Source organism: Dermacentor variabilis, chromosome 5 (assembly GCF_050947875.1).
Source record: "Dermacentor variabilis isolate Ectoservices chromosome 5, ASM5094787v1, whole genome shotgun sequence".
Lineage (NCBI taxonomy): Eukaryota > Metazoa > Arthropoda > Arachnida > Ixodida > Ixodidae > Dermacentor > Dermacentor variabilis.
Genome location: NC_134572.1, coordinates 152,641,967 through 152,654,915, shown reverse-complemented (window position 1 = coordinate 152,654,915; position 12,949 = coordinate 152,641,967).

Below are 12,949 nucleotides of genomic sequence, written 5' to 3'. Positions count from 1 at the left end.
TTATGTCAGTTCTCTTACGCTTGTTGATTAAATTCGAAAGTTCTGCCAGTTCTATTCTAGCTGTAGGGTTAGAGGCTTTCATACATTGGCGTTTCTTGATCAGATCTTTCGTCTCCTGCGATAGTTTACTGGTATCCTGCCTAACGGAGTCACCGACTTCCATTGCACACTTCTTAAAGATGCCCACAACATTGTCGTTCATTCCTTCAGCACTAAGGTCCTCTTCCTGAGTTAAAGCCGAATACCTGTTCTGCAGCTTGATCTGGAATTCCTCTATTTTCACTCTTACCTCTAACTAATTGATCGGCTTCTTATGTACCAGTTTATTCCGTTCCCTCCTCAGGTCTAGGCTAATTCGAGTTCTTACCATCCTGTGGTCACTGCAGCGCACCTTGCCGAGCACGTCCACATCTTGTATGATGCCATGGTTAACGCAGAGTATGAAGTCTATTTCATTTCTAGTCTCGCCGTTCGGGCTCCTCCACGTCCACTTTCGGCTATGCCGCTCGCGGAAGAAGGTATTCATTGTCCGCATATTATTCTGTTCCGCAAACTCTACTGATAACTCCCCCTGTTATTCCTAGTGCCTATGTCATATTCCCCCACTGCCTTGTCTCCAGCCTTCTTCTTGCCTACCTTGGCATTAAAGTCGCCCATTAGTATAGTGTATTTTGTTTTCACTCTACCCATCGCCGATTCCACATCTTCATAGAAGCTTTCGACTTCCTGGTCATCATGACTGGATGTAGTGGCGTAGACCTGTAGAACCTTCATTTTGTACCTCTTATTAAGTTTCACAACAAGACCTGCCACCCTCTCGTTCATGCTATAGAATTCCTGTATGTTACCAGCCATATCCTTATTAATCAGGAATCCGACTCCTAGTTCTCGTCTCTCCGCTACGCCCCGGTAGCACAGGACGTGCCCGCTTTTTAGCACTGTATATGCTTCTTTTGGCCTCCTTACTTCACTGAGCCCTATTATATCCCATTTACTGCCCTCTAATTCCTCCAATAGCACTGCTAGACTCGCCTCATTAGATATCGTTCTAGCGTTAAACGTTGCCAGGTTCATATTCGAACGGCGGCCTGTCCGCCAGGTCACTTTAATTGCTTGAAAAACGAGCATTGGCTACACTGAGGGGCTCGTCTTATTTAATTGGCTCACAAGAGGCGAGGAGCACGCCCAAGTGGAAAGGGATTCGATGGGGCCGAGCCACTGCACTGAAAGGCGATAACCGGTTTAAGAGGGTGGTGCCGGCATCTGGAATTGGTCCGCTTTCCCTTACTTAGCTTGCGGTGGCACGTCGACAACCACAGCGGCATGCAACGGAAGCTTAAGAATGACGCTAAAATGGATCCTCAGCAAAGAAGAGTTGGCAGAACGAGGTCGTAAACGTGCCGAAAGTGCTCGAAAACGTTACACGGCCACGTAGAAAGTTTTATTACACGCATATAAATCCATGCTCTCCGGCGGGTGCGAGTAGCCAGTGCCTGAGCGATCGGTGGCAGCCATCTTTTATTGCTTTCGGAAGGGGGAGCCTGCGGCTATTCAGAAGAAAATTCAGTTTTGTTCGGCATATTAATGCATCTTTAACAAGTACACGTCACTTTGACGCAGTGAGCTTTTGTGGTTTTGTGACGTTGCGTTAGAGTCAGGTGAAGTGGGCGCAGCCCGAAAACTTTTCACCAATAGCCCAGGGCTAGCGGGGAAGAGGCGTAGAATCAGAAATAACTATTTTTCTTTTGTTCGGTCAAATCATGCATAATACATGTGTACACGTTATATCAGATGGGGAGCTATCGCAGTTTTCGTGACGTCGCGTGACAGACAGGTGAAGTGGGGGTGGTCCAGAAAAGTTTTTGAGCAATCGCGGAAGGCTGATTTCAGAATTGGAATAGAAAAGATTGAAATCGTTTTACCTTATAGCGCCCCAGCTCACTACCTCAAGATTTGTGCAACACTGTTATGATTCTGATTTTTAAATCTGGCAGTCGAGGCCAAATTAGCAACTATCGTCCTATATAACGTACCCCTGTGATTGCACGCTTTTAGAGAGCATGCAATAACAAAGCATTATTTTCCTTGAAGCGAATAACTTCGTTTTTTTTTCGTCACAACATGGGTACCGAAGCGGATTATCCACTGTTTCATAACTAATTGAGACGGTTCGCGATTTTTATCTAGCTTTGGTTGCCTGCGAACAAATTGACCCTCATCTGCATAGATTTCGCAAAGGCCTTTTATAAGATCATCATCATCATCATTATCAGCCTGATTACGCCGACTGCAGGGCAAATGCCTCTCCCATACTCCTCCAACTACCCCGGTCATGTACTAATTGTGGCCATGTTGTCCCTGCAAACTTCTTAATCTTATCCGCCCACCTAACTTTCTGCCGCCCTCTGCTACGCTTCCCTTTCTTTGGAATCCAGTTCGTAACCCTTAATGACCATCGGTTATCTTCCCTCCTCATTACATGTCCAGCCCAGGCCCATTTCTTACCGCATTGTAAATTGCTTCTTAAAATTCAGAACGCAGGTATTGCTCCAGACAATGTGAACTGGATTGCAGCCTATTTGAGTGGTCGTGTACAATGCGCCAGCATTGAAAACTTCTTGCCTCATTCACTAGAAGTCCTGTCTGGGGTTCACCTAGGGTCAGTATTGGGGCCGCTATTGTTCTTGATTTAAATCAATGGTATTTCCTGTGTTCTTGAATCACCTGCTAAAATAAAACCTTTTGCCGACGATTGTTTGCTATAGTCTACCGTGGCAGATAAAAACCGACCAAAGGAGAATTAATCTATGTCTTCAAGGTTTACATGAATGGTGCATAAAATGGGGAATGGAAATAAATTACTCGAAATCGACGTTTGCTCATTAACAAGAAAGAAAACCGCGCGTTCCTTTGGCTATAACCGTTGTGAGAACTCTTTCAGCAAGAGCATACACTCCTATAGAGTCCAGCGGCCGAATCGGCTGCAGCGCGTCAAGCCGCCGCCATTATTACCTGAACCACACTTGCGGTTTCAGTTTAGGGGCGTGCGCGTTTAAATGGCAGCTGGTACGCATCGTGGCGGCTGCACCGATCGGCACGGCATTTGATTTTAGAGCGCAGCTCTTTGGCGTCCGTTCCTGGGTTTCGCGTCGTCGTCGGCGTTGTCGTCGGCGTCGGCCTCGTAACCAGCTCCGCCCCCTTTCATCCCCCCAGCGCTAGCAGCGACCGACTGATACCGCTGGATGCCGCTGACGCCGCTAGAGAGTCAAGATAACGTGACTGCATAGAACACCGTCGCCGCCATGCAGAAAGAGTATCAGTCAAAGGCATCAGTCAGTCGCTGCTATCTCTTCCCTCCTCCCTTTATCGTGTTGTCCGCTTGCTGCGCGCGCTTCTGCCCCCATCGTTTGCCGCTGGGTGTACACGCCGCCCCCCTCCGCTTCCGCTTACTGCTGGTTGCTCTCGACGGCGGCGATGAGCCTCCGCTTCGGCGGCGCGAACTGCAGGGTCTTCTCGGCGGCGGCGATGAGCTTCTGCTTCAGCCTCGCTTACTGCTGGTTGCTCTCGACGGCGGCAATGAGCCTCCGCTTCGGCGGCGCGAACGGCAGGGTCTTCTCGGCGGCGGCGCTTAGCCTCTGCTTCCCCCACGGCTGTGACAACCTCGCGAGGCACTTGTATAGATCTCGTCTTTGAGAATCAAGCATTGGTGTACCAAGTCGAACATATATCAGTCTATTTCTCCGACCACAAAGCTTCCTTCATGACTGTCAAGAACTGTTAGTGGAGTCTTTGTTAAAGGAATACGTGTGAAAAATAAAAAAAAAATTCTGTGATAGCGCATACATGTGTTGCTCGATTTCTTTGCCTCAATCTATCCAAAAGGTGAAACAGCTTATTTGCTGCGCTCAAATTTCGCATTAGGAAGTAACGTAATCGTCGGTAATTTTTTTGCTTCTACTGCTCCACCGTGTGCGTTCTTCATGCGGAATCGTTTTATTATTCAGCAAAAACTATGGCGAACGATGTTTACAAGCCTCAATCGAATCTATGCGACGTACAATTGCATAAAGTAGACGCAAGACGCCTTCTGAAAACAGGAAGTGTTTATTTTTGTTCTGTGGAAATGCTTGTTCCAGGCGTTTTGTGCATTCATCCAACTATGTGGCACCAGGTAAGCAGGAGCAGCTCCCGTACGATGCTCCACCGGACGGCATCAGCTGAAGAAAGTCAATTATGAGTGTGCGTCATTTTGGTATTTAGACCTTACATGAAAACTGCGAGTAGAGACGAAACGTGCGGAAGTTGTGACTGGGCGGCGTTAAAAATAAAAGAAATTCGCTTTCACATACATGCCGTAGAAAATACTCGACTCAACTCAAACAATACCATGAAATATGATGAAAGCATCTGATTTCCAAGGATTCCCTTTTTCCCGGGTATTATTTCCTGCACCTCAAGAGCGCAAATACACGGGTGAGATCGCGTTTCCAACACATCTTGGCCTTAGCCTACGCGATGGCACGCTACGTAAACAGAGGTGACCACAACACAGGCTCTCAGTGAGACCATGGGGACGCTCGCAGAATGTCTTCTACTCGCCAGTGGCGTAGCCAGAAATCTCGTTCGAGGGGCGAGGGGGGGGGGAGGCACATGCAGCAGCTCGGCTTCCTCCTTAGAGAATTTGTCGAGAGATCAAATACATTAATAATAACTCCAGTGTCATTGCAAAGGATGCTGCAAACGAACTCTTTAACGCTATGCATCGTCAAGACAAGTAAAATATTTATTTATTCATAAAAGAATATACTCGTATGTCTCAAAAATTGTGCTCGAAATAACTTATGTCAGTGTTTCCCTGTTTTCTGTCTTTTTAATACGTAAAGAAAATATCACAGGAACTTTAAAACTATATCAATTTGAAATCAGCAAACAGTGCATGCCGCTGATATGAAAAATGTAAGGGCCATGGAATGAACAGGTTGAGGACAAATATTTTAATGAAACTTTGTTAACCTCCCTCCCTTTCTCTCATTTGCATTTTTCTCTCTGTGTCATTCAAGAACCTTGTTTACATTTTGTACATGTGCAACGACCACGGGAAAATCTCAATGACTCTGTCCTTTGTTAGAATGTATTGCGCAGTAGTTGCTGTCATCGGTCATGTATTGTAATTGCACCGAAATAAAAGTCGCAACAGAAGTCACATATAAAGAGGACGAGTTCTGAAATATATGCGAGGGTGAGTCAAATGAATGTGAGCCAATGTGAATATATGATTAACGGCGTACTTTAGTTTTTCTTTAAATTGTGGGGTTTTACGTGCCAAAACCACTTTCTGATTATGAGGCACGCCATAGTGGAGGACTCCGGAAATTTCGACCACGCGGGGTTCTTTAACGTACACCTAAATCTAAGTACACGGGTGTTTTCGCATTTAACCCCCATAGAAATGCGGCCGCCGTGGGCGGGACTCGATCCCGCAACCTCGTGCTCAGCAGCCCAACACCATAGCCACTGAGCAACCACGGCGGGTATACTTTAGTTAAAAGTAGTATCCATGAGCATTTAGACATTTGTCCCACTGGCTAACGAGTCGCGTGATTCCCGTCTCACAAAACTCCTTGGGTTGCTGCTTCACAAAGTCTGTAACTGACTCTTTCACATCATCGTCCGACACGAATCTGGTTCCCTTAAGCTGTTTTTTTTTTCAAATGCTCTAAAATGTGGAAGTCAAAAGGCGACAGGTCTGGGCTTGTATGGCGGATGTTGCAGCGTTTCCCACTTGAACTTTGCGAGTAACCACATCAGCGTCTTGGGGACGGGCGTTGTCGTAGAGCAAGATGACCCCATTCCTCAATTTTCCACGTCGTTTGTTCTTGATTGGGACACGCAGCAGATCCGGCGTTTTACACTATCAGAAACGATTCATAGTCTCTCCAGGCTTAGCAAATGGCCGCTGACAACAACAAAAAAAGTCAACAACACGTTTCCGGCGGAAATGGCGGCCTTTTATTTCCTTGGGGGTGGTGAATTCAGATGTTTCCACTGTAAGCTTTGCCGTCGTGTTTCAGGCTCGTAGGAGTGGCACAATAATTCGTCCCCGGTCCCAATTGCAGACAGAAAGTCGTCACCCTCATTTTGATACCGGATTAGTTCAGTCAAGGCAGCGCCGAACCTCTCCGTCTTCTGGTGGTGGTTCAAAATTTTTGGCATCCATTGCGGACACAAGGTACTACGAGTGAGGTGTTCGTGAATCATGGTGTGATCCGAACCGTGACTGATGTTCACATGCCCTGCCAATTCATTGATGCTTATCCTCCGTTATTGTCTAATCAGCGTTTGCAATCGTGTTGGGGTGATTGCACGGTGGCTTTGGCACGGTCTCGAATCGTCTTTGCAACGTTCACATCCTTTGAACCGTTTTCTCCAACGCTTCACAGTGGCCAATGAAATGCAATATTCAACGTAGACGGCAGCTATAGGACGTCTAATTTCTTTCTGGGAAACATCTTCAGCTGCCGGAAACCTTACGACGCTGTTAAATTTTGGAGTGTACTTTATGCCACGAAACCAAGTTCAACCCAGTGTACGAGAGCATTAAAGGACCCCTCACCAGGCCGCATAGCAAATTTTGGTTATACACTGGAAGTTGTTACGTGTCCTCTAGGGAGTGTTTTGCTGTAAAAAAATTTAAGTTGTCTCATTAATAGCCTAGATAAAAATATTTAAGTGCAGCGAGCCCATGATTTCAGAAGGCGAGCTCTACTGCATCGTGATACTCTCTCTCCACCCGCCCCGTATAGCCTCCGCAAGCTAAATTCCTTCCCTGCGTTCCCGCGTGCCGGACATCGAAGATCGCGTGACATATACGTCATGGAGCCTGCCTTCACTTTTTTTTCTTCTCGCTTTTTTTTTTTCGGCGCCGCGCACTTTAGCTGGCTGCGTTGCGCGTGAGCTGTTATCGTTTCGCCCAGCGCCCGATTTTGCGCGCTGTGCACAAGGACACATGACTAGCGGTATAAATCAGTGCTACACGAATACTCAGGCAGAGCAAGTGGATCGCAGAACATGATCACAGCGCTGGAATACGGTAGAAAGTGGCATAGTTTCGGTACCTGCGCACGTGACCGCACGACCGTGGGAACAAGCAGACGAAGCGGAAGTACATCTCTCTTGCTTCGGTGGGAAGTAAGAGAAAAAAAAAACACGCAGACATTCCGTTTGTGTTTTATTATTTCTCTAAACTTCAATTCAAGCAACATATAACACTGATAACAGATGTTATCTTGAGTAATTCTCGAAGTCACGTGTCACCGCGAGCGCCGTTACACTGCGGACACCGGTACGTAGGCGCAGGCACAAGAGTACGTCATCCTACGGCTTAGAACGCGGCGGCCGCGAGGAGAAGGGAAAACGGCGTTCGGTTTGAAATTTCACGTCTTTCCGCGGCGCATAGCGATGTGATGCTTTGCAGGCACGATCGTTATCGCGCAATGTATGGTCTGCGCTTGTCAGCTCAAAATGGCCGGACCTGGTGAGGGGCCCTTTAAAGAACCCTTATCCTCATACATGCGTGTCACTTTTGTAACTGACAGATGACTCTGTGCCACGCGCATGCCTCGCACATACCGAATCGAACCATTATTGCGCGGGGTGGGTTGGCTTACTTTCATTTGACTCGCCCGCGTGCATTAGAAATTCGAATATACACTGGAATATACAAATGCGAAGATACAGCTTGATAAAGGGCAAAAAAGTGTCACTGGAAACAAAGTTCACTGCACGTATACAGAATACCTCGCAACAAGGTATTTAAATATACGTATAAGTCTCAAATAAATCTTCGTATCTAAGAAAAAATTCGCTGAAGGCTTAGCTTGGTTAAGCCTGGAAGATTGCGAAAGCAATACCCTTTGTTGTAATCGCACCGCTGGCGCGAGTTGTTGGGAACTCGGCGCTGACGCCCGTTGTTGCACCTAGGTCGCAAGCCCCAAGGGCAGCGTTGGCCTGGCGGCCTGGGGTACAACTGGAAGCATCCGAAGGTCCCGGCAAAGCATGAGTCGACTGGTAACAACAAAACAACTTGTTTATTCTAACATCGCAAAGAGTTGGCGGTCAGGTTGACCGAAGTAGAGAGACGGGAGAGCACGTTACTCAACAGAAGAAATCGGAGCCCTCTTTTGGCGTCCGGGGGCAGCTGCTTTTATACTCTCGCAGTTGAGGGCAAGAAGGAACCCCTCTATAGACGAGCACGTGACGGTGCCGCTCGGGCACAATGGGATAAGGTGGCGCAGCGTCGTGTCGGCGCCACTCGGACCCCCCTTGCTTCACAGTTGTTGGGAGCTCCTCTCCCCGGCTGCCGCGCTTCGACAAGCGTGGGCACAATGGGAAGAGAAGGAGGAGCAGCCGTCGTGTCGGCGCCGCTCGGACCCCCTTGCTTCACAGTTGTTGGGAGCTCCTTTCCCCGGCTGCCGCGCTTCGACAAGCGTAGGCACAATGGGAAGAGAAGGAGGAGCAGCCGTCGTGTCGGCGCCGCTCGGACCCCCTTGCTTCACAGTTGTTGGGAGCTCCTCTCCCCGGCTGCCGCGCTTCGACAAGCGTGGGCACCAATATGCACATACACTCACACACGCACATGAAGACACGTGGCATCGGAACATGCCTGGACGCGCTTGGCAGGGAGGCGTAGCGGCGGCGCCGAACGGGCCAAAATGTCTGCCGCTTTGAACGAAGCCCTGGCGTCTGTTGTATCCTCGCCGGCTTTACCGCGCGTCGTAGGCGAAACGTAACAGACCGCCCCGCCGGGGGAAGGAGATCCCGATGGACAGGGGACTGCATCCGCTGTCCGGAGGGATGTCGCTCGATGATGCTCATAACCGAAGTCGGGCGTCCCTCGACGTTTCTTGAGCGCAGCGCACAGAGAAGGCCTCGTTCTCTCGTTCAGGTTCGCACGGGACACTGCAACGTGACTTCGGGAGAGTTCACATTTTTGTTCTCGTTCCCGGCAAGCGTTAGAACTACGCTGAAACTCAACCGCTCAGTCAGCAAGCACGGCACAACCCTCACTAAGCCCTGCCAGGCTCTTTCCCCTTTTATACCACTGCCTAGTTCCTTACAGTAGTCTAGCAGCACTCAGAACGCGTCCACAAATTGGAAAATTGCACTAGAAAGCATATCATCACTTTGAAACACTAAACAAAAGCAATATGTTAAGAAATCCTGCCTCAGGAAGAAAAACATCAGTAACAAACAATTTTGAGGCTGATTCCTACGTTAGGGGCTTCGATTTAAGCAATCGGCGTTACCGTTGAGACTCCTCTTTTTGTAACGCACCTCAAAGGAATATTGTTGCAAAGCGAGGCTCCAGCGCAGGAGGCGGCCATTTTTGGGAGAGATGGTCTGCAGCCATTGGAGAGGGCAGTGATCCGTCTCAATGATAAACCTCGAGCCGGCTAGATAGCATGACAATTTCTGAACGGCCCACACGAGACACGCACACTCTTTCTCGGTGGCGCTATACGCCTGCTCACGACTGGTCAGCTTACGACTAGCATACAGGACGGGGTGTTCTACTTCTCCATTTTCCCGTTGGCACAGTACAACGCCCATGCCTCGCTCACTAGCATCGCACTGAACTACGAACCCTTTTGTGTAGTCTGGCGATCGTAGCACAGGCTGGCTTGTTAGGGCGCTCTTTAGGGCGCTAAAAGCTCTTTCCTTTGTCTCGTCCCATACGACTGTTTGGGGCTCTGTTTTTCTTAGAGCATCCGTCAGGGGAGCCGCGATATCAGAGTACCTGGGGATGTACCTCTGATAGTAGGCGGCGACACCTAAGAACGACCGAATATCGGTCTTCGTGCGCGGTTGCGGGAAGTCTCGCACAGCGGCCACCTTTATTTCAGAGGGGCGGCGACGACCCTGACCCATCACGTGGCCGAGGTAGACAACCTCGGCCTGTGCTAACTGGCACTTGGGAGCCTTGACTGTCGAGCCCGCTTCGCGCAGGCGGGTTAGCACTGCCCGCAAGTGTGCCATATGCTCAGACCAGGATGCGGAGAATATCGCTACGTCGTCTAGATACGGTAAAGCGAATTCTTGCTGTCCCCCCAACACGTTATCCATGAGGCTTGAAAAACAGTATGGCGCGTTCTTCAAACCAAAACTCAACACTTTAGGACGGAATGTTCCCATTGGTGAAATGGACGCCGCATACCTACTAGCCTCTTCTGTAAGTGGAACCTGCCAATAACCCCTGACAAGATCTAGGGTGGAAATAAACTGAGCGCTACTAACTTTCTCAAGGCGCTCCTCGATGTTAGGGATCGGATAAATTTGATCCTTAGTGATGGAATTAAGCCTGCGGTAGTCGACGCAAGGACGAGGTTCCTTGCCCGGTACCTCAACTAAAATCAAAGGGGAGGTATAATCACTCTCACCTGCCTCAATAACACCGAGCTGTAGCATTTTCTTTACCTCAGCCTCCATAATATCGCTCTGGCGGGGTGACACCCGGTACGCCTTGGATCGTACTGGCTCTGGGGAGGTAAGTTCTATGTCATGAGTAAGGACAGAAGTCCTACCAGGCCTCTCAGAGAACAGACCTTGAAACTCTTGTAAGAGCTGGTGTAGTTCGGTTTTCTGCTCAGGCGACAGCGATGCCCCACTGGCTAAGTCACTAATGACCTGATCGGTGTCTTTCCTGTTCGTCACTGAGCTTAGTCCCGGAAGCTCGATCGGAAGCTCTTCAGGAACGTTTACCATCATGCACACCACTGCTTCCCTTTGTCTATAAGGATTGAGCAGATTACAGTGGTAAACTTGCTGTGCTTTCCGCTTTCCTGGCAGACTCACCACGTAGTTAACGTCCGTCAGTTTCTGAACAATTCGTGCTGGGCCCTCCCACTGCACGTCTAGTTTGTTGTTTAGCGATGTGCGCAATATCATGACCTCATCGCCCACCTCAAAACGACGGGCCCTGGCGGTCCGATCATAATAAACCTTTGCCCTCTGCTGGGCCTTTGCCATTGCTTCACCTAACAACTCCTGTGCCCTTCTTGAGCGTTCGAGGAGCTTAAGCACGTACTCCACCACGACTGGGTCGTCGCCCCTGCCTTCCCACGATTCTCGAAGCATGCGAAGCGGAGACCGAAGCGAGCGACCGTACACCAGTTCAGCTGGCGAAAACCCCGTAGCCGCATGCGGCGCGGTCCGTAATGCAAACATCACCCCAGGCAGACACAGCTCCCAGTCAGTTTGATGTTCAAAACACAATGCTCTCAACACGCGCTTCATGACGGAGTGGAGCTTCTCAACGGAGTTCGACTGTGGGTGGTACACTGAGCTGTGTAACAGCTTTACCCCACACCTTTCGAGAAAAGTTGTCGTCAAAGCGCTAGTAAACACTGTGCCCTGAACTGATTGGATTTCCGCAGGAAAACCAACTCGCGCAAATATGGACAGTAGTGCATTGACTATCTCAACTGAGCTGAGTTCTTTAAGCGGCACTGCTTCATGGAACTTTGTCGCTGGGCAGATCACAGTCAAAATGTGTCTGTACCCCGTGGCTGTTACCGGCAGAGGTCCCACTGTATCAATAACGAGCCGTCTAAAAAGGCTCCGTAATGATAGGTACCAATCTCAACGGCGCCCTCGATTTGTCCCCTGGTTTGCCCACCCGCTGACAGGTGTCACATGTCCTCACGAAATGGTCTGTGTCCCGAAAACACCCTGGCCAATAGTACTCTTGCAAGAGACGGTCCTTAGTTTTCTTAACTCCTAGGTGTCCGGACCACGAACCCCCGTGCGACAAGCGCAACAGATCCTGACGATAGCATTGAGGCACGATCAGCTGATCGAACTCCACTGCTCTGCGGTCTAGATACTTCCGGTACAGGACTCCACCTCTTTCCACAAAACGCGCATTTTTCCTGGCGATACCTTCCTTGACAATGCAGCGTACGTTTTCTAGGCTGCCATCCTTTTTTTGCTCGGCTATCAAAGCCGACCGGCTGACTTTTAGCAACCTATCAAGTCCGTCTGACGTAGGCGCGATGAGCAAATCTGCAGATAGCTCTTCTAACTTTCCCGCATCGGGAATTTCCTCTCCAGTATCTGGTGCCTTTAACGTTACAGACTCAAGTTTATTCAGTTCGGGCGTGCTCCGAATATCAGCTTGCTGCGCCTCTGACCCTTTCTCATTGTTCGATAACGTCGGCCCCGCAACTACCGCCTTTGCAGCGAGCTCCCGAACCTTCGATCTGGTTAAGGCCTGAACGCTAGCCTCACCAAACAAAAGCCCCTTCTCGCGCAGGAGGTGATCGGACCTGTTCGAAAATAGGTACGGGTACTGGGGAGGCAGCATAGATGACACTGCGGCCTCCGTCTCAAGCGCTCCGAAAGGTCCTTCAATAAGCACCTTTGCTACCGGCAGACACACGCTATGAGCTTCCACGGCTTGCTTGATCCATGCACACTCGCCCGTGAACATATCGGGTTCTACGTAAGAGGGGTGAACTACATCCATTGTAGCTGCGGAATCGCGAAGCACTCGGCACTCTTTCCCGTTCACCAGGAGGTCACGCATGTAAGGCTCGAGAAGCTTCATGTTCTCGTCAGTGCTGCCTAATGACAAAAACACAACTTTTGGTTTTGTTTCCGGACACTGCGCCGAAAAGTGACCCGGCTTCTGGCACGTATAACAAACGCGCGCTTGCCTCATCTCGAACCGCTTTCTGTCCGGACACTGCGCTGAAAAGTGCCCCGGCTTCTGGCACGTATAACACACGCGCGCTTGCCTCATCTCGAACCGCTTTCTGCGTTCGGCTTCGGCTGCCGCCGTCTCCTTACGTTCTGTCGCAATGCTTTCACTCGCATCCGCACTACGTGTGTTCCCCTTTGCTCTCATGGGTGTGAACTTCGGCCTCTCAAACTTCGAGCCAAATTCACCCTT